Source organism: Eriocheir sinensis, chromosome 15 (genome assembly GCF_024679095.1).
Source record: "Eriocheir sinensis breed Jianghai 21 chromosome 15, ASM2467909v1, whole genome shotgun sequence".
NCBI classification, from domain to species: Eukaryota; Metazoa; Arthropoda; class Malacostraca; order Decapoda; family Varunidae; genus Eriocheir; species Eriocheir sinensis.
The window spans coordinates 11201763-11228820 of NC_066523.1; the positions used below are offsets into that span (position 1 = coordinate 11201763).

General features: G+C 46.0%; 1 long non-coding RNA gene across 2 annotated transcripts in view; it reads left to right on the forward strand.

Annotated features, from left to right (window-relative positions):
* Positions 1-27058, forward strand: part of LOC126998898 (uncharacterized) — a 160249-nt gene that overhangs the window by 40781 nt on the left and 92410 nt on the right. For both annotated transcript variants that reach the window (XR_007753064.1, XR_007753065.1), the window contains exons 2-3: positions 5969-6118; positions 26475-26599. This is a non-coding gene — a long non-coding RNA (uncharacterized LOC126998898). The remainder of the gene's footprint in view (positions 1-5968; positions 6119-26474; positions 26600-27058) is intronic.

Consider the following 27058-nt stretch of genomic DNA (forward strand, 5'->3'; position numbering starts at 1 on the left):
GAGAGAGAGAGAGAGAGAGAGAGAGAGAGAGAGAGAGAGAGAGAGAGAGAGAGAGAGAGAGAGAGAGAGAGAGCAACACACACACACACACACACACACACACACACACACACACACACACACACACACACACACACACGGGAACATATACATTCAAAGAAACACATAAATACAACACACACGAATTATACATTTAAAACAAAACTTCTTAAAAACGAAAAAAAAAAAATCATATATAAACCCAAGATTCCCATCCTCGCGCTGCACTAAACTAACATGCACACAATATTTCCTTTCCCCTTCACCTCGCGCCCCCTAAACGCCCACCTGACCTCTCAACCCTGAAGTGGAGGGAAGGTGTCGCGTGCTTTCATGCCTCACATCCACCCCGCACCCCTGCCTCCCCCCCTCAGGTGACTCACACAATCCTTCAGCCTCGGCAAGGTGTGAGTGGGCGAGTCTAGCCACGCTCCTGACAGCCTCCACCACCACTCCGTAACACCACATATAAGGAAATGAAGGGTTACCATGGAAGAGAGCATGGTTGTGATGATGGTGGTGGTGGCCATGAGTCAGGATGTGGAAGTAAGTCAAAGTAAAGGAGAGCCACTCAGTGAAGGATTGGTGGTTTTCGTTTGTCCTTTTGCTGACAAGTCTTAAGTTCCCATTATGTGTTTTTTGGGGGTTATACTATGTTAACATCTTGTTTCCAGTACTTTATAAGTATTTCTTATCCTGGCTATCATAAAAAGAGCGACACCATCAGAATGCGCTTTTTCAGTTTGGATGAATACGCTTGACGGTTAATGGTGCGGATGCAGAATTGCTTTAAAAAGCACTTCCAGAGTACAGGTGAAAATTATGTCTGATAAGTCACCCTGAAGTCTGAATATCTTTCACCTAAAATTCGAAATACTCATAATTACGGTAATCACTTTTCAGTCCAAATATTCCTCGTTTAGCGCCACCTGAAAAGCCTTCGCGCGCCACCTCGACACTCGTCCAGGCCACGAACACCTTAATGACCTCAGCTGAAGCAGCGATGTGAAGTTAGAATATATATATATATATATATATATATATATATATATATATATATATATATATATATATATATATATATTCCTCGGGAAATCTTCATTTGAAGGACTAACATACATACATCACCACCTTAAGACACACACGTGGTTACTTACAGGCGTGGCGAGGTCATGTCAGCACTGACTCACCTGAAAAGAAACACAACAGGTGTGAATAAATAAGGAAGAATACGACAACACTTCATGCTGATATTGTACCTCGAAGCTTTAATGTCTCAACAACTTATTCGGATGCTTTCAAAGTTTTCTCAACATACACACAAAAATAATAAAAGTTAATAAATAAATAAATAGATACACACACACACACACACACACACACACACACACACACACACACACACACACACACACACACACACACACACACACACACAACAGAGGGAAGGAATAACAGGTGTTACACTCGCGTTAAGGAGACACAAATTCCGAGAGCTTATCATAATCGTGTCAAGTTTATGGAGAGGAAAAAATACGCGATGCGGGCTTAGAAGACACTGGCGATGCCTCGAGGCCGAGCTAATTACTGTGGCGGAGGGCGTGTTGGGGGAACGGGGGGTGAGCAGTGGGGAGCAGGACGGAAAGGGTAAGTAGAAAAAAGCGTTACTGATTGAAAAGATAGATGGTGAGAGAGAGAGAGAGAGAGAGAGAGAGAGAGAGAGAGAGAGAGAGAGAGAGAGAGAGAGAGAGAGAGAGAGAGAGAGAGAGAGAGAGAGAGAGAGAGAGAGAGAGAGAGAGAGAGAGAGAGAGAGAGAGAGAGAGAGAGAGAGAGAGAGAGAGAGAGAGAGAGAGAATACGACGCTAATACAATCAAAAGCAGTTATAACAGCAATATTAAGGAATCCTGAACCTACTGTCAACACCTCCATCACCACCACCACCACCACCACCAAAAAAAAAAAAAAGGAATGCACCTCTCACCTGTCATTATCTTCAAATATCACCTTTTTCTATGCCATAAGTTACACGATTAAGTCCAATAAAAAATATGAAAACTTTTGAAACCAGAAAATGAAATCAAAATTAATTACTGTCTTTGCGGATATTTTTCTTCCACCATATTTTCTTTCCTTTTGATTTTTTTCTTTAATATTCTCTCTCTCTCTCTCTCTCTCTCTCTCTCTCTCTCTCTCTCTCCATTTCCCTCTTCCTCTCCCTCGACAGGAATGACTCTTGACAATCCTCGTGGCTGCTGCTGTAAACAATTATCGGTTCTGATGCCTCGATGTGTGTGTGTGTGTGTGTGTGTGTGTGTGTTGTATTAGAGTGCGTTTGCGTGGATGTTTGTTTGTCTCCTCGTGAAGGTACAACGTCATTATGCATATCTTCTCCCCCCCAAAAAAATCGATCCCTTTCCACCCCCTAATAAAAAAAGACGAAAAAATCAATCCGCGGAAGTAATATGACGGGAAGACAATGCGGTTCTGGTTAAGCCATTCATTGTCTCCTCGCTTCATTACCGCGCGTTGGAAAAATTAAGTAAAACAGATGAAGCAAAAAACGCCTGTTGATCCCCCGCTGATAGGCAATAACAGAGAGCGGTGATAATGGCAGCGGCGGCCCTCACCCAGGTTAATGGTGGCCTCTGTCAACACCCTCCTACTCTTCCTCCTCCACCGCATCCACCTTCCCTCCACCTCCTCCGCCTACGCCTCCGCCTCCTCCTCGTCCTCTTACTTCTCATAATCACCATCTTTCCTTTCATTTCCTCATCTTTTTCTTCTTATTCCTCCTCCTCAACCTCCTCGCTGGTATATTAGTCTCGACTTATTATGAAGGAAGGAAAATAAAAATAAAGAAAATTGGGATGAAAATGTCCTGGTCTCCGCCTCTCCCCTCTCATCGTCTCATCCACTGCATTGTATATAGGCGTTTCAATATGCCTCATCTCTTTTTACTACATTTTGTTTTCCTCTCATAATTGTTTCATGGTAGAAAAAAGAAAAAAAATACTGACTCAGCAAAAAAAATATTCTAAAGACTCCCTTAATAACCTGCTCCTAAAAAGAAAACGGAAGGAGATGCCAATGAGTTCTAAAGCTGGTCTCATGTCTGTTTGAGAGTCACAGTATGGGGAAAAGAGAGAAACAGAGGGAGATAGAGAGGCAGGCATTAAAAAAGAATATGTAAAAGAAAATGTAGAAAGGGGAGAAAATTCCACGGAAAATTATTAGGTTATCACATGATGCCTCTGAAAATATGTACATCAACAGGGTTCTGAATGAGGGTACCGGCGCTAAGGGAAATAATGATATTGTGGGATACTTTTGGAATTACGAATATGACGTGTAGTCTTTTGCACTGTGTTACCTTGATTATACTTAGGAACCTTAAATGAAATCCAGACCATTAAAATAAAACCCGAGGCAGTCAATCAATCGAAGTCAATGTATATCTCGTCTGTCGCAGCTACTTCGATATGTTGACCTACCTGGTTCCTCATAGCCTTTAGTTATGTCTTTTAAGAAAGTGCGAATATAATATAAACCTTCACACAAGCGTCAGCCAGCCAAGCGAAGTTACTTAAGTTAATGCTGCCGAAGATGAAAGGAAGTAAAGAAGGAAAAAGAAGGAAAGAGAAGGAAAGAGGAGCTATGTGAGGTCTTTCTAATATTCTTCAGTCTATTATCGAGAGTAAGCTTGAACATGATCGAAACGTTTATACAACAGCCACCAGCCAGGCAGTCAAAGATAAGGTAATAATGACGAAGAACAGGAGAGGACGAGTAGGAGCAAGAGGAGGAGAAGGAGGAGGAGGACGAGGAGTTACGTTGGTGAGGTCTTTCCTATGACGAAACAAATCTATGGATTATACGCGCCATAAACAACAGCCTCCTCCTCCTCCTCCTCCTCCTCCTCCTCCTCCTCCTCCTCCTTCTCCTCTTCCCAAAATTTATGCGGGCGAGGAGCGGGCGCGGGCCAGTGGTGGGCGGCATCCATCACAGCGACTAATGTTCCGACAAATTACACCAACTTGAGACTCTCCTTCCCTCCCTCTCCCCCCCTAGAACCAGTGACTTATGCAGGAGGCTTCTTCTTCCTTCCTCCCTCCCTCCCTCCCTCCCTTCCTTCCTTCCTTCCTTCCTTCCTTCCTTCCTCGCGGGGTATGCCATCGGACGAGACGGGATTAGTGGACACCAGACGGAAGGAGGCTCAGGATGATTCTCCACCTCCGCATCCTCTGAATCCTCCTCCTCTTCCTCTATCTCCTCCTCCTCCTCCTCCTGCTCCTCCTCCTCCTTCTTCTTCTCCTTTTTCTCTTCCTCTTTCTCTTTCCTCGTCTTCTTCTTCGTCTTCGTCTTCCTCCTCCTCCTCCTCCCCCTCCTCCTCCCCCTCCTCCTTCTCCTCCTCCTCCTCCTCCTCCTCCTCCTCCTCTTCGTAGCGCCGCCTCAACTTTGCGTCATCCCTCACGATGGTCGCATAATGAACTCTTCACTTTGCCCTCGAGATTCAGATTATTCTTTCACGTTTTTTTTCACTCCCTCGTTCTCTCTGTATCCCTGACGACCACTCCCTTTACCCTCTCTCCTCCTCTTGACCGCATGACACACGCCGCCCCTCCGACACACGAGCTTCAATCTTGCTACACCTCTTTGATAACCCCCACGTTCTTTATCCGTTCCCATCGAGTCAGATCCTCTTTTCGTTGAAGCTCGAATCGCCATGAAGATATTAAGGCTGGTATTTTAAGACACTTTCGCGTCTCACATCAGCTATTTCTAAAGGTCAAAGAGGGGGTCAGTCAGGTTCTAATGAGTGTTTCTTCAGGGTCATGGTACAGAGGAGGGGTCAAACTACCACCACGGTCATAGAACTACTCTTGGAAATGCCCACAACTCCTACGAAAGACTTGTCAAATATGTGTTCTTGGGCGCGAAATGTTTTATAATACGACCCTAAGAATCCGCCTTGATCCTTTACACTGCTCTCTGGTGGGGTGATGAGGACGTCTCGAGCCTAACCCTTGAAATTTAAGGACTCTACGGTCTTGATCCCCCGCATAATTCACTCCATCCGTGATTCCTTTAGATGTGTTTAATCTCTGTAAGGACTTTAATCCAATTTGATCCCTAACACTGCCATTTAGTGGGGTGATGAGTCCAAAGCCTTATCTCGGGAGTCAAAGTCTAATCTAATGAGTCTAAGAGGCTAATTCAGCATGTATTTTATCCTGTCCACGGCTTGCGTACCTTTTAGTTTCAGTGAGAATCACGAGTATCTTATATCAAACTTCTCTCTTTGGTGGGTCGTGGACTGTTCAAAGCATTATCCATGAAATCTTAAATCTAATTCAAGAAATATAAGCAGCTAAATCATCTTTTATTTCGGTCTATCCATGTTTTGCGGTAGCTTTCAGTCTTTGATAAGATGATGATAGAGCTCTAAGCCTTGTTTGAGGAGTATATGGTCTTACAGTCTCATCTAGGTGTCTACGACGATATCTGAGAAGTCTACGGACTCACCACCCCGTATTTAACTTTACCCATGTCTTCTGATTCTTTAGTTTTTGGGGTATCATGAAAGGGTCATCTTCGGGAAGTCAGTTTAGGCTTATTTAAAAGGTCTACGGCATTAACAACTCACATTTCACTTTATGCATGTCTTCAATTCCTTAAGTCCTTCCCAGGTATCACGAACACTTCCCCGTCGCCCACGGGAGGCCTCAGCTTGACTCAGCAGTAGTAACCCATCACCTCGCTAGCCCATGGACATTTCTCACTGGGCCTTCTCTCTCTGCTCTCCCTCTCTCCCTCTTATTCTCCCTCTCGGCCTTCCTCCTCTCCCTATAGCCCGTGGACAGACCCATTCGTCATCAAGATAAACGAGCGGGCCGCCACACAACCTGAGATTTTCCTCTTATTCCCCAGACCCTTGCTTGGCCCTCGCTCCCTCTCCGCGCTGGCACCCGCTGTGGAGGGCTGCGGTGGGTGGGTGGTGGGTAGTGCCGCCCCTTAGTACTCAGCCAGGCACACGGAGGAGCTTTGGAAGACGACGAAGCGGTGTGAAGGCAACATAAGGTAAGTACGTGGGATTAAGTCTAGCATAAGAAGCGTCGGGATAAGGGAAGGAGAGGAGTGTGTCTGGACGAGAGAGAGAGAGAGAGAGAGAGAGAGAGAGAGAGAGAGAGAGAGAGAGAGAGAGAGAGAGAGAGAGAGAGAGAGAGAGAGAGAGAGAGAGAGAGAGAGAGAGAGAGAGAGAGAGAGAGAGATATATCAAGCCAGGTATTCATCTGAAAGTAATCAGCTATAATACTTACAAGTCTCCGTGACATATTCTATACATAACATTTTGATGAATACACGCGACGGGAGGCGAAGGGATAGGAGAGTGGGGTGGAAGGAAGGAAGGAGGGATGGAAGGAAGGTAGGAAAGAAGGAAAGAAGGAAGGAAGGAAGGAAGGAAGGAAGGAAGGAAGGAAGAAATGAAGAAAGAAAGAAAGAAAGGGGGGAACGAAGGAAGGAAGGCAGGAATAGAGAAAGAAAGGCAAGAGGAAAAGGAAGAATGGAAGAAAATGGGAGGAAGGTAGGGAAGGGAGGAAGGATGGAAGAAAGGATGGAGGGATAAAAAGAGAGAAAATAGGAAGAAAGGCAGAAGGGAAGGATGGATAGATAGATAGATGGATGGGACTGAAGAAAGAAAGGAAGGAAGCGAGAAAGAATTACAGAAAAAATATAATAGAAAGTAAGGAGATGAAAAAGAGAAAAGAAGAAAGAAAAATAAGAAAAAAGAAAGAAAGAATATAGCAGGCTTCGAAGCATTAAACTCTCACCTTTTTCTATTACACTCGAGGGAAGAAACTGTTACTGGCTGCCTCGTTACTATGGGAAAGGCGACTTGTAAAAAAAGGGTGCCGTTACTTGTCTCCCCGCCTGTGTGTGTGTGTGTGTGTGTGTGTGTGTGTGTGTGTGTGTGTGTGTGTGTGTGTGTGTGTGTGTGTGTGTGTGTGTGTGTGTGTGTGTGTGTGTCTCGTGTTCCCATGCCCCGAGGTGGCGGCGGGGGGCCTCCCGCCGGAGCATTTAGACAACAAAGTGAGTCATGGCCGCGGGATCATCAGCGTAAATCGTGGCGCGTCGTATTTCAGGAGTAATGCATATGTTGTATTGATCAGGGAGGCGCAGCGGCGGTCCACCTCTCTCTCGTATCTCGCCCAAACCCACCTCTTTCCCTCGACCTTTTATGGTGCGTAAAAATATAGAATGGCCGTATTCCCATTATCATAAACTGCGTCCGTCCCCGGCCCCCATCTTGCTGGCAAATGTTGGCGCACAACATAAAAACGCCGCCAATATATCAGGAGGTTCGATTTATCTTCAGAGGGGAAGGCGAGTCGGCCCTGTAGCCGCTGCTTCCCCTCCTTGCGTCCCTCCCTACAAAATGGCCAGAGGGTGGAGTGAGGGGAAGGCGACCCCTCCGCGGCGGGGCTCTAAAATCAAAATGTTTTCAGTATCATTACTTCCATCGTTAAGAAATGGCAGGGGCTTCTATTTCCTTCAACCCTAACCCCCTCCCCCCCTAGCGTAATGTGGGTGTCTCCCCGGCCCCTCCAATGCACTTTTGTGAGGGAACGACAACATGGGCGGAAGCAGACATATTTCAAACGGATTATTCCATTACTCAGTTTCCTTTATAGCGCTCAGTAAGTAGTCTACAACAGATACATGAAAAAAGTTTATTTTCAAAGGAAGGAGTTACAAAAAACTTGCATATATAATCACAGATACACTCACACACACACACACACACACACACACACACACACACACACACACATACACATTACACACACACAAGCACGCACACTATACCGCCCACCAGACCCACAGGCAGCGGCCGGCCTCTGCAGTCCGCGTCACGGTGGACCTTGTTGGCGGCGCGCGGCTTAATTAAGAAGAACAATGATGCCACGGAGCGAGGGTGCGCGGGCGAGTTTTTCTTTAAGCGGCGGCGGCGAGGAGGCAGTGCGGGCAGGCCGTGCAGGGTGTTGAGGGCGATGAGAAGACACTTTTGTCATGCAGGTGGTGGCTTGGCACACACACATACACACACACACATGCAGGCAAGCACACACTCGCACCTGCACCTGAACTCCGCCTCGCCGCCACAGGTGTTGGAAATGCGTGATCATCGCGTTAAGCCGAGAACAGACAGGGACATAAAGACGACACACGCACAAACAAACACACACTAAGAAGGAAGAGATGCGTAAAGAAGAGAAGGAGGAGGAGCAGAATGGGCAGGAGGAGGAGAAGGAGGAGGAGGAGGAGGAGGAGGAGGAGGAGGAGGAGGAGGAGGAGGAGGAGAAAATTGCGGAGATGGGAGATGAGCAGAAAAGTTAATTAAAATAAGCAATCTGTACATATCTACGCTACTCGTCTGGATAAACAGACAGGCAGACATATATAAACAGATAGACAAGCAGAAAGAAGGCAAAAGCAAACAAACGTTACCACTACCTTCGTCGCCATCGTAGCCATACAACTACTTCACGAATGCGGTAAAAAGAACTCATCAAACACCAAAGGAAAGATAAGAGGCATCAGAAGACCCGCTCCTTAATTCAAATCTAGCCTCATCTAACCTAGCCTGACCTAACTGTGACCTCAATATTCTAATCTAGTCTGAACTAACCCAGACATCAATTTAACCTATTTTAAGCTACCCTAACCCTGACTTCAATCTAACCTCCAAAACAAAGATCATGAGTAAGGAACATCATCAAAGCCATAGTCTAATTCATATGCGAGCATGTCCACTAACCAACATCACAACCATAAACTATAACCATAAGTAAAGAACAGAAACCAACAAACACCACACACGCACTTTATATAACTTAAAAGGACACGTCTACCTACAAAGGATTGCCGATGTACCATCTCCGGGGATAAAACAGCTGCGTGAGGGAGTGACAGAGGAAGGTGATGGAGTACATGCGGACGTGACGCCGAGACAGAGAGAGGGAAAGAGTGAGGAACGTTGGGTCGGAGATTTTGGTTAATTTGACGTTTGCTCTCCCCCGCAGCTGCTTCAATTTATCTCCCGCTCATGCAAGACGTGAGAAAAAGGAACACAGATAGGGAGATAAAGATGGAAAGAGAAAGAGGGAAATACTAAAAGATAAGAAGAGGACGACAAGATATGAAAACTGGTAAAGGAAGCAAAGAAGAGGATGAGAAGGAAAAGTAGATGGAAGAGGAGGCGGAGGAGGAGGAGGAGGAGGAGGAGGAGGTTGGGTACACGTATTAACACGAGTAAAAACAGGACGGACGAGGTTAAGAGTCTCAAGGAGCAATGACATACAGAAAGGAAAGGAAAAAAAAAAAACTTAGCGGACTCGAGAGAGAGAGAGAGAGAGAGAGAGAGAGAGAGAGAGAGAGAGAGAGAGAGAGAATCCATTAGAAGCTGCGTCGTGTAGGGAAATCTAGACTAGAGGCAAAGGGGAAAAGAAGGAGGAGGAGGAGGAGGAGGAGGAGGAGGAGGAGGAGGAGGACGAGGAGCATTTGGGGCACGGGAGGGGAAGGCCAAATGGACTCGGAGAAAAATGGCCCGAGTGAAGGAAGGACGCAAAAGTTTTCTGAAAAGCTTTTTAGCAAGACGTTCCAGTAATGCCGTAGAGTTAATGGGCAAGATGTCTCCATTTACTGGTGAGGAGGACGATTATAGCGGGAGTAAACCTTGCGGACGCCCAGACTCGCAACACTTTATATGTAAACTTAAAAAGGAGCGAAAGAAGTGGCGGGGGCTATGCAGGGAGTCGATAAACCAGAGGAGACAGTCACAGAGGGGGGGGAGGGGGAGAGGGGGGAGGATGAAGGGAGGTGAGGGTGAAGGGCTGAAGAAGTGATAGAAGGAGGGAGAGGAGGGAAGAAAGGACAGACGTATAAGAGGAAGGAAAGAAAGAAAGGACAGAAGAAGAGGAGGAGGGTTGGAGGGAAGGATAGAGAAGAGTGAGAAGTGAGGGATAGAGCAGGGAAGGGACAGATGGATGGATGGAGAGGAAGGATACAGGAATGAACAGATTGAAGGAGGAGGGAGAATTAGAGCGAACGAGGGAGAGAAGGATGGAAGGATAGAGGGAGGGACAGAAGGAGGGAGGAGAAAGTTAGAGTGAAGGAGGGAGAGAAGGATGGAAGGATAGAGGGAGGGACAGAAGGAGGGAGGAGAAAGTTAGAGTGAAGGAGGGAGAGAAGGATGGAAGGATAGAGAGAGGGACAGAAGGAGGGAGAAGAAAGTTAGAGTGAAGGAGGGAGAGAAGGATGGAAGGATAGAAGGAGGGACAGAAGGAGGGAGGGGAAAGTTAGAGTGAAACATGGAAACATGGAAACATGGAAATGCAGGCAACAGAAAGCCTATTGGCTCATTGATTTAATCTGCTCGACCGCCACTTGGGGCTTGGTGCAGATGAAAGCACCTCGATATTGAGGAGCAGATGGAAGCCCTCGTTATTCAGTTTGACGCAGCGAAATGACGGTCGATTCTATATTTGAAGGAGTTGATGGTATTCGCATTTACTACTTCTGAGGGAAGATTGTTCCAGTGGCGGATGACTCGGTTTGAAAAGAAACTCCTTCCAATGTCTGTGTTACATCGACTCGACTGAATGGGTAAACCGTTATTTCTAGTTCTTGAGTTGGTTTGCAGTTCAAAGAATTTGGAGTAATCGACGTTATTGAATTTGAAGACTTGAGTCATATCCCTTTTCTCCAATGTAAAGAGATTGAGTCGCTTGAGTCGTTCGGTTGGAATCATCTTTGTGGCGCGTCGTTGAATCCTTTCCAGTAAAGCAATGTCCTTTCTGTAATTGGGAGACCAGAACTGCACTGCATACTCGAGGTGCGGTCTTACCATGGAATTATACAAGGATAGCATCACGTCTGGTGTTTTACACCAGAAGGACAGAAGGAGGGAGGGGAAAGTTAGAGTGAAGGAGGGAGAGAAGGATGGAAGGATAGAGGGAAGGACAGAAGGAGGGAGGAGAAAGTTAGAGTGAAGGAGGGAGAGAAGGATGGAAGGATGGAGGGAGGGACAGAAGGAGGGAGAAGAAAGTTAGAGTGAAGGAGGGAGAGAAGGATGGAAGGAAATAGGGAGGGACAGAAAGACAGAGAGAGGGGAAGGAAGGGTGAAGGAAGCACAAACACTTATAAAACACACAAAAAGTTCCTTCTAACGCCCCCCCACCTAAACACCCAATAGGAGTGAGTCAGCCCTTACCACGCACACACCTGTCATCGCCTCTCGCACCTGGACCTGGACTCTTTCTCTATCACCCGTTTCACTTTCTAATCACTCCGTCACTAAAGTCATCGTGAGCATCAGGAATACTTTGTGGTGCTCTAAAAGAAAACCTTGCCATCCTTTATCTTTTGTATTTTTTATCCACTTCGTTAACATGGATAAAATGGCTGAACTAATTGAAGCTTCTGAGACTCTCTTAAGATAAACAAACAACCGCATCCTTTCTTAATACGAGTTCTATTAGTATGGTGAAGAAAAGTTGTAAGTCCAGTCAACGCCGATCATAGAAACATCCTAATTATCAAGATAACAGTCTGACCAATTTACAGATACCTTCTTCTCCTCCTCTTCTATCCTCACCTCCACTATTACCTCCTCCTCCACCTCTACCCCCTCCTCCTCCTCCGCCACGACCAGTTACTTCAAGGAGAGAGGGAGGAAGCAGCAACCCAACCCATTCATTTTCTGGCGCAAAACTTCCCCGGCGCAGGACTCGGGAATTAATATAAAGAGGCGAGGAGGTCCAGGCGGAAAGAACGCGAGGAGCGGGACTCTTGTGACCTGGAGACTTCGCGCTGAGCTGAGGTAATGTTCTCGGAGTCTCTTGTTTGGGTTAAATGCTACCAGAAGAAAGAAGGGGAAGGGACAAGTGCTTAGGGAGATGTAGAGGGGAAAGGGTGGGAATGAGGACAAGGAGGGCCAAGTGTAGGGAAAGAAGGAGGAAGAAGGAGAACAAAAGAAAGATAGTTGAAGAGAAGGAGGGGAAACAGGGGCACAAGTGTAGAAGGGGAAGGAAAGGGAAGACGAAAAAGAGGAAGAGGAGAAAAGAAGGGGATTGAGGTAGATGTGGGGGGAACATGGTGAAGGAAGAAGGGAGGTACATATGGGGAGGGTGGAAGAAGAAGGAAGACAAATAAAAAAAGAGGAGGAGGTGAGAAACAATGGGTGAATACGAGAGGAGAAGAAGGAAGGGACTGAGGAACACATATAGTGGACACAAAGCAAAAACAAGGGAAAACCTGGAAACAAGCATGGAAGAAGAAGAAGACGAGGAAGAGGAGGAGGAGGAGGAGACAGTGAGTTACAAAAGGCAAGAGGAGTGTCGACAGCAAAGCACGGAAGGAAAATAAAAACACATACAAAGAGAACTCGAAACGGAGGAGGAAGACAACGAGGGAGGAAAAAAAAGAGCAAACGTATGGCCAAGAGGTCCAGCGAGGAGGGCGGCAAGACAGCGGAGGCAGCAGAAGAGAGGCAGCAGATGTAGAGGAGGGAAGAAAGGATGTAGGGAAGGAGCAGGGAGTCAGAACGAGCATTATGAAGGAAGGAAGATTAAGTGGGCAAGAAGAAGAAGAACAAGAACAAGAAGAACAAGAACAAGAACAAGAACAAAAAGAACAAGAACAAGAACAAGAAGAACAAAAACAAGTAGAACAAGAATAAGGAGAAAAAGAACAAGAACAAGAAGAGCAAAAAGTAAAAAAAAGTTGATTATGATGATGATGATGATAATGACAACGAAAAAAGTATAAAAAAAACAATAACAAACACAGAAGATGCAGGGAAGTCACATGAGAGGAGGAAGGGAGCGGGGAGAGGCAAGGGAGGCAGCAGGGAGGCCGAGTAAGCAGTAGGGAGATAAAAAGGTACAGCAGGAAGGCAGGAGGAGGGAGGGAGGGAGGGGGGGGGAATGGAAGCAGCAGGAGATGGAGGGGGCAAACGGGGGGCACGCCGGAACACGAGCCATCCGTCCCCTGCCCTTACCCCCCCCCCCTTCTTCCTTCCTCCCTATCTCTACCTCCCTCTCCCCTCCTTCCTTCATGTCCTTCGTCTCGTCCCTTCATCTCTCCCTCCATCCCTCCATTCCATCTCTCTCTCGTCCCTCCCTCCTTTTCCCTCTCCATCTTTTCCTCTCCGCCCTCTTCCCTTCCAGCCGCCTCCACCCTCCTCCCCTCACCCTCTCGGACCTCCCCCACTCCCCTAATCTTATTTCAGGCTCCCTCCCCAACACCCATCGATAACCTCCCTCCTTATTTTCCTCCCCAGAGACACGCTCCATCTCCCCTCCGAGGGTCGTCTGTCCCCTTCCTTTTGGTGCACTTTCATCATTTTTGTTCGTCTTTTCCTTCCTTCCATGTTGACGCATAAACATACATTAACCAGCAGTCGATAAAGGCGTCCATATTTTTCACTGATCCGTCTTCGTGCTCTCTCGGTCTTTTTTTTTTTCTTTCCTTTTTTTAGTAATTTGATTTTAGGTTCGTTTGTCGCGCGGAGTTGCATCCCTTTCTCGAGGACCAAAAGAAAGTGAAAAAAAATGTTTCTTCCTCTCCATCATTATTTCCCGAGTCGCCCTCTCGGCCGCCTCCCCCGAAAGCAATAAGAGAATTGAGAAAACGGGAAAAGGGAAGGCGATGGGAAGAGTGATTAGGCCTGAGTGAGATTAGAATCAATATGGCAGCCGAGGCAGACATTCAGAGAGCCTACGCGGAGATGGACAGATATGGCGGCTGAAAGGGAATGCTTAGACGGGCGACAAAGAGATTAGCGCAGCATGAACGGAAGGAACAGAAGCAGGTTTTGAAAAGACTACTAGAAGGATGCATTTGAAAGAACGGTGAAATCAGAATGAAAAAATGGAACACGTGGATATCATTATGGAAGCTTTGAGGGTTTAAAATGATTGGGAAGACCTGAAATTGTACAACTGCTATTTTTCTTCTACTCAAAAGAAATTACGAGCACAAGCTTGGGAAGAAAAAGATGACGATCATAGAAGATTAACAGAGAAAAATTCAAGGAAACTATTATACAGAACAAGAAAATAGGAAATAAAAGAATGCATAGAATAACAATGAGGCGAAAAACAATCCGAGAAGAAACCAAAATTCACGCGATGAAACAAAGAAAAAAAAGAAGTCCATCAAAACTAAACAATAAACAACAAAAGGAGGACGAGACCTACAACTTGACAACTAGCGTGGCAACAACAACTCATCCCTCACACAAACAATGATAATAAACAAATAAACAAATAAACAAACATATAAAAAGTAAATAAACAAACCAAAAAACATGCAAACAGTTCATCCTCAGCCTCCCCCTCCCCCTCCTCCGTGAGTACCAATAAACTCCCTTCCATTAAGCCACTCATCCCTTGACTCTACCCCCACAGCGCCCTCTCTCATTACTAACCCTTACCACTCACCCCAACAACAGTCACCCACCACGCGCCGCACACTAAAACCATACACAAACAAAAACAACCTCTTCTCAAGCCTATACACCCAACCCCTCCTTATAACTCTTTCTCAAGCCAGCCTTTCACCCCATCGCCAACCGCTTAATACGCACCACACACTATATATAACCCGTACATACACGAAAATAAGCCCTTTACTGTCCCACTCCACACTCCCAAAAACCTCTTCCCTATTAGCATTAACCCCAACGAAAACCAAACCACCCCTTACGTAAAAATAAACCACTTCTTGCACTACTCCACCCAGGGGCCCTTTTCTAACTCAATCATTAATCCCATCATCACTAAAACACCCCATACAGAACCACTTTGTACCCTTTCCTGACCCATTCCACACCCAAAACCCCTTTCTAACCTTACCATTAGCCCCACCGGACACTAAACCTACCCTTTACCCTTTAAAACCCTCTCATGCCTCATTCCATCTCCCAAATACTACTCCCTTTCCTAAACTAACCATTAACTCCACCATCACCACTCACATAAAAAACAAACCCTTTCAGGAGATACACGTCACCACACACAGAAAAATACGTGAGTTAATATACGAAGAAAAAAAGATATGAGTGGTATGCTCCTGAAGGGTGGGTGGGTGATCAGGGCCCTTGCAGTTCATCCCCCCCCCCCCTTCCCTCCCCTTGGGCCATGCTTTCCTCCAGGGGCTCCCCGCCTTTTGCCAGCCTGTCGCCACTCTCTTAGTCAGGAAATTTGATACGACTCCGCTTGGCTTCTCACTAGAATATCCGGAATTTCGCTCCTTCTATTCCTCATTCTTTCTTGATTTCGTTCTCTTTCATTCTTTCTGCTTGTGAGTGTCTGTGTGTGGATGGGGGATGGGGGGCAGGGGCGTGCCTGTGCTGAGAGGGGAGGGGGGGAGGAATACCGGTGTGGGGGAGAAAGAGGGAGGGAGGGTCGTATCAGTGTTGAGAGTGGAAGGGGACACCCAGTATGATGGGGGGATGCGCGCGTGCGGATGTGTGAAGAAAATGGAAGAGAAAGGGTGAAAGGAAGTTAGGAAAAGTAAAAGTAAGGAAAAGGAGGGAAAAAAGGAGAAGGAGGAGGAAGAGCAGGAGGAGGAGGAGGAGGAGGTGGAGGAGGGAGGAGAATATAATGAAGCTTAAGGTAAATGTTGTTAAGCAGGTAATGAGCTTTTGAAGATATAGATCACTAGACCATAATCATCTTTATATAATAATAATAATAATAATAATAATAATAATAATAATAATAATAATAATAATAATAATAATAATAATAATAATAATAATAATAATAATAATAATAATAATAATAATAATAATAATAATAATAATAATAATAATAATAATAATAATAATAATAATAATAATAATAATAATAATAATAATAATAATAATAATAATAATAATAATAATAATAATAATAATAATAATAATAATAATAATACAGTGAGCACAACTAAGAGTCACCATCACTTTCTCCCCCTTCATCATATTCACCACCCATTATCATCATCCACATCAACAGTACATCAACTTTTCACTAAACACAATAAACCACCACCACCACCGCAACCAACAACAACATCAACACTACGCCCTCCACTTCCCTTCTTCGTTTGTCCCTTATTTTTCCTCCCACTCTTCTTTTTGACTCTTCCTGTTCTTATGACTTTTTCTTTTCCTCTTCTCCTCCTCCTCCTCCTCCTCCTCCTTCTCCTCCTCTTCTTCCCCAATACCCGCAGCTCGCAGGGGAATCTGACCGCTCCTCCTCACATTCTGGCGTCTCTCCGCGCTCTCACCCTCACACCATTAATTCGGCAACTTAGCATTTTTCAGCCTCCTATCATTCCCGCGGCTCCTTACAGCCCCCACATCGGCATTCCGCCTATATTTTATCGCTCAGTCCCGCTTTTTACAATATTCCCACCCACCTCCCAAAGGCCCAGTCCTTCCCTGTGTTATTTAAAGCAGCTCCCGCGCCGTTGGGAAGAGAGAGAGAGAGAGAGAGAGAGAGAGAGAGAGAGAGAGAGAGAGACACTTTGTGTTGCAGGTGTGTGTGTGTGTGTGTGTGTGTGTGTGTGTGTGTGTGTGTGTGTGTGTGTGTGTGTGTGTGTGTGTGTTTGTGTGTGTGTGTGCCCCTCTATCTGTCTGTCTGTCAGTCTGTCTGTGTCTGTTTGTCTGTCTGTCCCTCCGTGTCTGTTTGTCTGTCTGTCTGGCTCTGTGTCGATTAGTGCGTCTCTCTCTCTCTCTCTCTCTCTCTCTCTCTCTCTCTCTCTCTCTCTCTCTCTGTCTGCGTATCCCTTACCCTGCTCACCAATCTTCTGTCTGTTTATTTCTCTTCGCCTCTATCCATGTCTTGGTGATATTCCGTCTGTCTACCTCCCTACCAGCATGGCAACAAGGAGGCCCTTCTGTATGTAATATAAAGGCAGGTGGACAACTATGTCAAGCTTTTACCTTCACAGTCATAAGAAAGCGTCAGATTAGCTACACCACTCTCCTTGTTGACACAGTGCGCTTAACATTTCCAGCAGCTTGTAATATCCACACACACAGTACACAGAGTCTGTCCAGCTGTTTACCATCTCGTCTACTCAGGATAAATTATATTTTTCTTTTCCTAGTGTGTATGTTGTTACAGGTACTCTGGTTTATTATGTAGTTAACATAAGTAAACTAAAATTAATTCAAATATCATTCAACTGAACATATGATTAAATAAACAGATGATTTAACTTTTTAGTAGACGAAGATGAAAACTAACTTAAAAAGAAAAACAAGAAACAATTAAATTTTCATTGCGTTGACAGATAACTTGAGGTAAAAAGAAGACTTTCACCTGAAAGAATACCGCACTTGCATTTTCTTCATTTAAACCAACCATCACTAAGTCTTCGGCAGCGCTGCGGTGTAGTCTGTGTAGTAACGTAAAATTAAGGAAAAGCAAGATAAGAAGCACGACAGTTATATAGAAAGGAGGATAACAACAACAATTACCAACAACAAGAAGGAATAAGTACAAGGATTCCAAAAAAAAAAAAAAATCAACAAAACAACAACCAAAAAACAAAGCCAAATAAGAGCAACATGAACACGAATGACAACAAAATGGAAAAAAAATATAAAAACGGAAGCGGAAAAGGAAAATATATAAAGGAGACAAAATAATAGACACAACCCTCTCCACCAAAAGAAAACAATTAGCCCTCCTTTTTATCATCCCATGTTTCCCTTACGTCGTCCCCTCCTCTTCGCCTCTCCTCTCTCTCCCCCTCCCTTTAACCTTCACCTGTCCCGCCTCCGTCCCTCTTCACTTTTATCTCCTCCTTTGTCTCCTGTTCCCTCAGAGTCTTTGGGGATTACGGGCGAGGGGAAAACTAATAACCTGAAATAATGCCAACATTTAATAAGCATTTGAACCTTCTGCACAGTGTCACATTCTCTCTCTCTCTCTCTCTCTCTCTCTCTCTCTCTCTCTCTCTCTCTCTCTCTCTCTCTCTCTCTCTCTCTCTCTCTCTCTCTCTCTCTCTCTCTCTCTCTCTCTCTCTCTCTCTCTCTCTCTCTCTCTCTCTCTCTCTCTCTCTCTCTCTCTCTCTCTCTCTCTCTCTCTCTCTCTCTCTCACGTAATGATATGCACTACATTCCAATCTTTCCGTACAATTTATCATCTTATCGTATAGCAATGGCCCCGTCCCTTCCCCTCTTCTCCTCCCTCCCCTCAACCCTCTTTTTCGCAAGGCTATGATAATATTTTCACACAATTCATCCCTATCTCTCCCCTTTCCTCCCTTCCCCTTTCCCTCTCTTTCTCTCCCTCTTCAAGACCCGGCCAGTAACCATCAGGGCCACGCCAGTTCTATCTCTCTCTCTCTCACACTCTCCTCCTTTCACTCTCCCTCCTCCTCCGCCTTCTCCGCCCCTCCATCGTCACCCATTTCCCTCCTGTCATCTCCCATCTGCGCCATTTTTCTTTCCATAATCATATTCAATACATAATATGCAGGAGTCCCGAGTGGCCCATGCTATCTATGGTGAGTGGCCCCTTTGTCTCCCGCAAGCTAGCCTCTCATCGCCACTCCATCATCCATTCTTTATATCCCCATTAATTCCCTTTCTTCCCCATTCAATCAAATACCCTCTCAGTCTACTTCATTATACCATTCATTCGCTCTTAACCTCCTCCTCCTCCTCCTCCTCCTCCTTCTCCTCCAATGCATTACTTCATCTTTTCCCTCCCATGCCTACTTCTTTATCTTCAGTCCACTTCATTATACCATTCATTCCAACTTAACCTCTTCCTCCTACTCCTCCTACTCTTCCTCCTCCTCTTCCTTCTTCTTCTTCTTCTTCTTCTTCTTCTTCTTCTTTGCATTCCTTCATCTTTTCCCTCTTTTATGCTCACACCTTTATCCCATGCATTCCTTTATCCCTCATCCTCATCCTCATATAGTCTTTCTTAGCCCATTCATTCCCTCTTTACAACTCTTTTGCTCCCCATTCATTCCCTTTCATCTCGTCCCTTATCCACTCCTATTCATCCCCTTCTCAACTCCCTTACACCATTCATTCCTCCATTCTCTCCTTTACCCACTATCGTAATCCATTCAACCTTTCGTTCACTCCCTTCCCCCATTCCCTTATTCACTGTTAAACCCACTTCATTTCCTCCCTCCTCCCTCATCCCAATCCCTCATTCACTGCTACACCCAGTTCTCTTTCCCCCACAAGCTTCTCCCTCACTACACTCCTCTCCATCCTTCAACTCTGTATTAATATGATGACTGATCGATATAATTTTCAATCAAATGTAGTACAAGAAATGTATCGATACGGTAATTCATCAATAGGTAAAAATGTAAGAGATAACAGCTAAGAACACAAGGTAATAGGTAAGAACGTGTAAGTAAGAACGTCTAGCCCATGTAACATTTTGGCACATAAGGAACCGGAATACACGATATCAAATGCAAAAATGTGGAAAAATCGTCTGTCAAGAAAACCTAATGTTAAAAAAACGATTGTCTAAGGACGTACAAAGCAAAAGAAAATCCAATTTTTGTAGCAGCGGAAGAATGATCGGTTCCTCTTTTTTTGTTTGTTTGCTATAGACACTTAACTATAGACTACGAGGCCGATAATCAATTACAGTTATGACCTTTAGATGGTGCCAGCTTTGAAAGGGATCAATCAACACGCCGTTGCACTTCTTTTCGTATTAAATTCTACCTCAGTCATTATGAAGGAATAAACAAATATTTTCCAATCACTATAATAAAGAATTCCTGGGCACTGAAACACCGCTATTGTTTTATAGGGACACACACACACACACACACACACACACACACACACACACACACACTTTCTCGTTCATTTAATCCATCACTTTCCCTCTTCCTGCCGTCCATTCTTCCCTTCCTTCCCCTCTCCTTTGCCCCTCTAATAACAATTCTAATCAGTCCCTCCTTCCCGTGTCACACCTCTGCTCATCCCTCTTTCCCCTCCATCACGTCTTTTCTCTTCCTCCCTCTCTTTCCTCCACTCATGCATCTCCTCCTCCCATTCTCTGTTATCCTTCCCCTAACACCTTTTATCTCTCTCGTCGAATACATCTCCATTTCGTCTTTATTTCCTTTATCTTCCCCTCACAATTTAATCATATGTTTCCTTTCCCTCTCATATGTTTCTTCTTCCTCCCCTTTCTCCTTATTTATTCTCCTTTCCCTCATACATGTTTATTCTAGTGCCCCCTTCGCTTCCCTCTCTCTTATTTATATTTTTTGTTTTCTTTTTTTCCCCTCATATGTTTCCTTTCCCTCTCATGTTTCTTCTTACTCCCCTTTCTCCTTATTTATTCTTCTTTCTCTTATACATGTTTATCCTAGCACCCCCTTCCCTTCCCTCTCTCTTATTTCTCATTTTTACTTTCTTTTTTTTCCCCTCATATCTTTCCCCTTCCATGTGTGTCTCTCCTTCCCCTCATTCCCTGTTCCAACTTACTTTCACCTTTTCACCTTCTGTTTAATTGTCTTTCCCCTCTTCCTCAAATACACGTTTCCCTTCGTTCCTCCATTCCTGTTCCAGCTTCCACACCACCTTTTCTCCTCCTTTCTCCTCTCTCGTTCCTTTACACACTTCGCTTCTCTTCACAAACTTCATCTTCTTTCCACCCCTCATGTCTGTATATTCTCTTTCCCCCTTTCTCCCCTCCGTCACCTCCCCACGCACACCTGATCTCCCCTTCTCCTCGTTTCATCTTTCTTCCACTTCTCCCTTCTTCCCCTCAAACCTGTATCGTCCCCTTTCCTCTCCCCTTCCCTTCCCGTTTCTCCCCTTGCACACCTCATCTCCCCTTCTCCTTACTTCGTCTTCCTTCCACTTCTCCCTTCTTCCAGTCGTCTTTTTTTTTTTCTTTCCCTTTCCTCTTTTCCCTTTTTTCCCTCCGTCATCTCCCCTCGCATCCTCCTTCATCTTCCTTGCACTTCTCACTTCCTCCCCTAACACTTGTATTTCCCCCTTCTCTTTCCCTTTCTCCCCTCCGTCATTTCCCCTCCTCGCACACCTCATCTTCCCTTTCCTCCTCGTTCCTCTCCCTCCCTCCCGCCCCCCCCCCCCTCTCTCTCTCTCTCTCTCTCTCTCTCTCTCTCTCTCTCTCTCTCTCTCTCTCTCTCTCTCTCTCTCTCTCTCTCTCTCTCTCTCTCTCTCTCTCTCTCTCTCTCTCTCTCTCTCTCTCTCTCTCTCTCTCTCTCTCTCTCTCTCCTGCTGCCGCTGCCTGCTGGACGGAGAGAACTGTCTGCTTTAGGTCAACAAGACGGAGTACGCAGACGGCAACCACACTAAATCACACTCCCTCCTTCCTTTCTTCACTTCTCCCGGTCCTTCCTTCCCTTCCCTTCCTCTCCTCCCTCGCTTCCTTTCGCTTCACTTCCATTTCGCTCTTTTCCTTTTCCTTTTCCTTTCTCTCTCTCCGTAAGCGATGTGGGTGAGTGTGCAAGTGTGATGGTGTTCTTTCTTTTTTCTTTCTTTTTCCATTCAGTTTCCTTTATTTTTTCTTTTTCTTCTGCCCTTCATACCGTATCCTTTGTTGCTTCTCTTTCCCTTTCCGTCCTCCTCCTCCTTCTCCTTCAACTCATCCCGACGTCTCTCTCTCTCTCTCTCTCTCTCTCTCTCTCTCTCTCTCTCTCTCTCTCTCTCTCTCTCTCTCTCTCTCTCTCTCTCTCTCTCTCTCTCTCTCTCTCTCTCTCTCTCTCTCTCTCTCTCTCTCTCTCTCTCTCTCGCACACACACACACACACACACACACACACGCACACACATCACCACCGCCTTTCTCAACACCACGGTTGGGCGACAAAGGAGTGGTGGTGGCGATAGTGGTGGTGGTGGTTGCGATAGTGGTGGTGGTGGTGGTAGTGGCAGTGTGTGTGTGTGTGTGTGTGTGTGTGTGTGTGTGTGTGTGGCTAGGAGAAGATGGCTGCCGTTATAAGAAGGATTATTCGATGTTATTGGTGGATGGACACAAAGAATGAACGACAGGAGAGAGAGAGAGAGAGAGAGAGAGACCTACATCCATCCCTTTTCTTCCGTTCCCTTCCTCCCTAGACATACCTTCCCCTTCCTTTACCCTCCGTTTACCTTCTCTATATAAATCCTCCTCCTCCTCCTCCTCTTCCTCTTCCTTTCCTCCTCCTCCTCCTCCTTCTTCTCCTCCTGTCTATCCGATCCTCTCTTCGCCCTCAACCTCTTTCCTCTCCCTCTCCCTCTCTCTCTCTCTCTCTCTCTCTCTCTCTCTCTCTCTCTCTCTCTCTCTCTCTCTCTCTCTCTCTCTCTCTCTGGTTGGCCTGCAGGTCTCGAGGGGGACTTACACTCGCTGGCCGCCATTTTCTCTTATATATCCTCTCTGGCAGCTCCCACCATTGCTTTTTTTAATATAGTTTTGCCTCGTAACAAAAGCTGACATGCGCATCTTGTACAGGCGAGTGAACGCGAGTGAATGAGTCTTCTTATTCCCGAAATGTTCGTGTTTGTTTGTCTGTCTGTCTGTCTGTGTGTGTGTGTGTGTGTGTGTGTGTGTGTGTGTGTGTGTGTGTGTGTGTGTGTGTGTGTTTGTCTCGAAAACGCCATCAGCTGACACGTTTAGTTTGACTTGGTTTTTTTGTTTTGTTGTTGTTGTTTTACAGAGAAGGAGACAGTTCAAGGGCGTGAAAAAAAAATACAGTAATGATAAAAAAAAAAAATATCCCGCTACTTACTGCTCCTGTTTGCTATTTTTCATGTATACTTGTTCGCTTCATGTTCCATTTTTTTTTTCCTGTTTTCATTTATTTGTTTCATGCTTCTTTTCGCCTCCTTTTTATCATTTCCAAGTCTACCATTTATTTACTTTTTTAACTCCCTTCAAGTATCTTTTTGTTTTACCTACGCAATGCATATCAGGTATCAACATAATCCTTCACTAATGACAGGTGTTCCCTTACCTACGACCCTTAACGATGTATCTCAGAGAACCCCTTTTACCCTTTCCACCCCTCCCCTCTCACTCACTCACCAAGAATACCATCCATTGTGTTACTCCGCGGCTCCACTATTGCGTTACCCGAAAACTGATTACCTACCTCACTGCACTCCACTTTACCCTTCTCTACTCTAGTCTATTTTATTTTACGATACTCTACTCGCTTCCTACTCTAACCTACTCCCCTACACGCTTCTTTCTCAACACAGCTCCACTCTGATCAAACATACTCTACTCCAATCTATACTTTCTCCACTCAACTCCACTCTACTTTAACCTACTCCAATCTATACTTTCTCCACTCAACTCCACTCTACTTTAACCTACTCCACTCTATACCTTCTCTTCACAACTCCACTCTACTTTAACCTACTCCACTCTATACCTTCTCTTCACAACTCCACTCTACTTTAACCTACTCCACTCTACACCTTCTCTTCACAACTCCACTCTAACCTACTCCACTCTATACCTTCTCTTCACAACTCCACTCTAACCTACTCCACTCCACTCTATACTTTCTCTACACAACGCCACTCTTCTCTACGCCACTCTCCTCTCCTCTACTTGCTGCCGTGTCGTGGAGGCCCCAAGGCTACCTACGCGGGGGGAGAAGAAGAAGAGGTGGGCAGAGGGGCGACATCCCCTTGGCCGCCGCGCGTGGCTGAGGCAGATAACCCTGGCTCGGCATTCACAGCACGCTTGAGAATCGCCGACGCTCTCCCCGGTCAAAAATATATTACAGCTGTAAATAAAAAGCGGGGCCCAACTCACGTCCCGGGATACATCAACGTGGCCTTGAGGGGGGAGCCGAAGGGGGGGAAAAGGGGAAGGGAGGAGGATTGGTAAGGGAGCCGTGGTGGGGAGGTGGAGGAGGTGGTGGAAAGGGAAGGGACGGGGAGGATGGCAGGGAAGGGATGGGATGGTGGTGGGTAGGGAAAGGATGGTGGGGTGGTAGAGAAGGGATGGGATGCTTGATGGTAGGGGAGCATGGATGGGGTGGCTGGTAGGCGAGGGGAGGTGGGGAGACGGATGAGATGGGGTAGGGAAGGGATAGGGTGAGTGTTAGGGGAGCGGGGGTGAGGTGGTTGGTATATAGGGAGGCAGTGGTGGGGAGCCGGATGGGGTGGCGGGAAGGGGAGCGTGAAGAGAGTCGAGGGGTGGACGGAAGGGCGGGAAGAGAGGGAGTGAGTGAGTGAGTGAGAGGAAATGTGTCGAGTGAGGCAGAGTGAGAGGGGAGGACGAGGAGGAGGGGCCCAGAATTACGTTATTGTTATCTTTTCGTGCGAATGTCTACACACACACACACACACACACACACACACACACACACACACACACACACATGTTATGCTGTACTGAGGCGTCGTGCAGTGTTAATGTTCTTGTTATTGTAGTTGGTGGTGGTGGAAGTGGTAGTGTTGTTGTTGTTGTTGTTGTTGTTGTTGTTGTGTTAGGGAGACATCATAACACTCACTTATTTGTTGTAAGGTGAGTTCATTATTTTCCCCTCCTCCTCCTCCTCTTCCTCCTCCTCCTCTATTCGCTCCTTTCTTCGTCTATCATCTTCCTCGCTTTTCCTCTTCTTTTTTTTTCTCCCTTTCCTTTAATGCTTATCTTCCTTACTCTTCCCTTTCCTGCTTCCTCTCCTTTCCTCCATCTACTTCCTCGTTTCTCCCTTCCTCTCTCCTCTCCCTTCTTCTACGCACTATCCCCTTCCCAGTTCTCTCCATCCCTCCTTTCTTCTCCCCCTCCCCTCCTTCTTTCCTTCCCGGTTTTCACTCATCACATTACTTTCCTGTGGTGACCTAAAATATATATCAGTAACTCTATAGACCATATGAGAACTACAGTAACAAACGTTCACCACCATCACCACCACCATAAGTACTGTATACATGCACCTCCCCTATACAGACCCTCACCATCACCACCATCACCGCCAACAACAACACCCATCGTCACTATACCGCACAGACAACAATACCACCACCATCACGACATCAACAACACCAATCAGAAGGGCGAACAACACTTAAGAACCACGCCATCGTACCCACCACCACCACCACCACCTGAACAACAAACACCCTTAGTCGAGACCGCACCACCGCTTCCCCGCACCACCACCACAGCCCCTGCAGCGCCACCACCAGCACCACCAGCAGCAGCCCGGCCTCGCTCTCCCGGCATTGTTGTGTATAATACCGGCGGTGACACAGGCTGAGAGTAGTTTGGCACTCCACGAAGCCATTGAACCTTGGGGAAATCTGCAGCTAATTGGCGTTTTCCATATTGTAGCGGCGAAGAGGAAGAGAGGAAGAGAGGAAGTATCGAGGAGGAGGAGGAGGAAGAGGAGGAGGAGGAGGAGAAGGAGGAGGAGGATTTACTGTTGTTGGTTGACGGCCGCTGTGTGTGTCACCATTACTTGTGGCATCATTAGGCGGCGGCGGTGGTGGTGGTGGCAGAGGTGCAGTAAGGATGGCAGAACGGTGGTGGTGCCGGTGCAGGAGGGGAGCTGTAAATGGTGTAGGGGATGATATTGGTAGGGGGGGAGCGTGTGATGGGGGGGCGGTGGTTTTATAGGAGAGGGGATAGTATTGATAGTGATGATAGTTAGTGTTAGTGTTGTTATTCCTGTTGTTGTTATTCCTGTTATTGCTATTTGTTATTGTTGTTCGTGGTGGTGGTGGTGGTGAGAGACAGCGGGGAGTCTTCTTGCTGTAACTTAATTGTACTCTCGGAGGATAAAACACAAAGGAAATAACTTAATCTAATTGCATTGATGTTGATGGTAATGAGTGTATCGTCCGCCCCTCGACTGCTCCGGCACACGCTGCATTGTAATTCACGCAGAGACAGACGCCATTCCCGCTGACCACTGGGACCGCCCCGCCACTGACCACTCGATCGCTGCCGTTCCTTTGACCAATGGCAGTAGCCGCGCGCCCCCCTCGGCGAGACCGACCACTCAGGCCACGCTGCCCTCGCGACCTTTAGCCAATCACAGGGTGGGCCTCCCGTGTCCGGCAGCAAGGCCTCCCGTTCATCGTTCTGTGCTCACTGTGGGAGGGACGGACTAGACCTATGGCCGTGTGTATGTGTGTGTGTGTGTGTGTGTGTGTGTGTGTGTGTGTGTGTGTGTTTTATGTTTTTTTCATGATACACTGTCATTGTGATAAGACTTGCCACCCTTTTCATTGTATATTTTGCTCATGCCAATCACTCCTTGTATACATCACTCCTCGTATTTATTGTTCCAAATTAAACATATTGCTCTGTTAAGAAAACTGTCAGATAATATTCGACAGAAATCCATTTTTAAATCAATAAAGTATACACGATTTGTTTCTGAATGCCTGGTGTTTGATTGTCTTCCAGGCCAAGCTCTCAACTCTAGAGACAACGTTGACTCGTGTCTTGATGCCAACACGTCGGCCACACGGGTGTCGTATCGTCTTGCATGACAGCGTGGCCAGAAAACAGCTCAACACATCATCAGGAAGGTGCGTATGTTATATTTCTTTGTTCCTCAACAGTATATTCATACTATATTACTTCTTGAAGCAGCAAGTAAAGTTTATTTAATGTCGCATCTATGATCACGAGGAAAAGTAAATCGAAATTTCATTACCAAGATAAAATCATCAGTCCCAGAACCATGACAACACACAACTGAGGTAGAGGCAATAACTACATATGATACTCTGCCGGGCAATGAATTCGAAGTTATCACGCATGATAAGGCTGTCTTTATCCTTTAGGACAATCCCCAAGCCTTATGCTGAAGGTTAAGTGAACAAAAACATCTGTAGACTCACTCAGACTGCTTCATGAATGTCATTATTTACGAAACAGTTAAGCACATCACCTTGCCGTGAGGTTGCCGTTTTCCACACTGGTTTGGCATGCAAGACTTGTCTCTGGCCTCATATAGAGAGCGTATCAAAATATTGAAGCCCCAC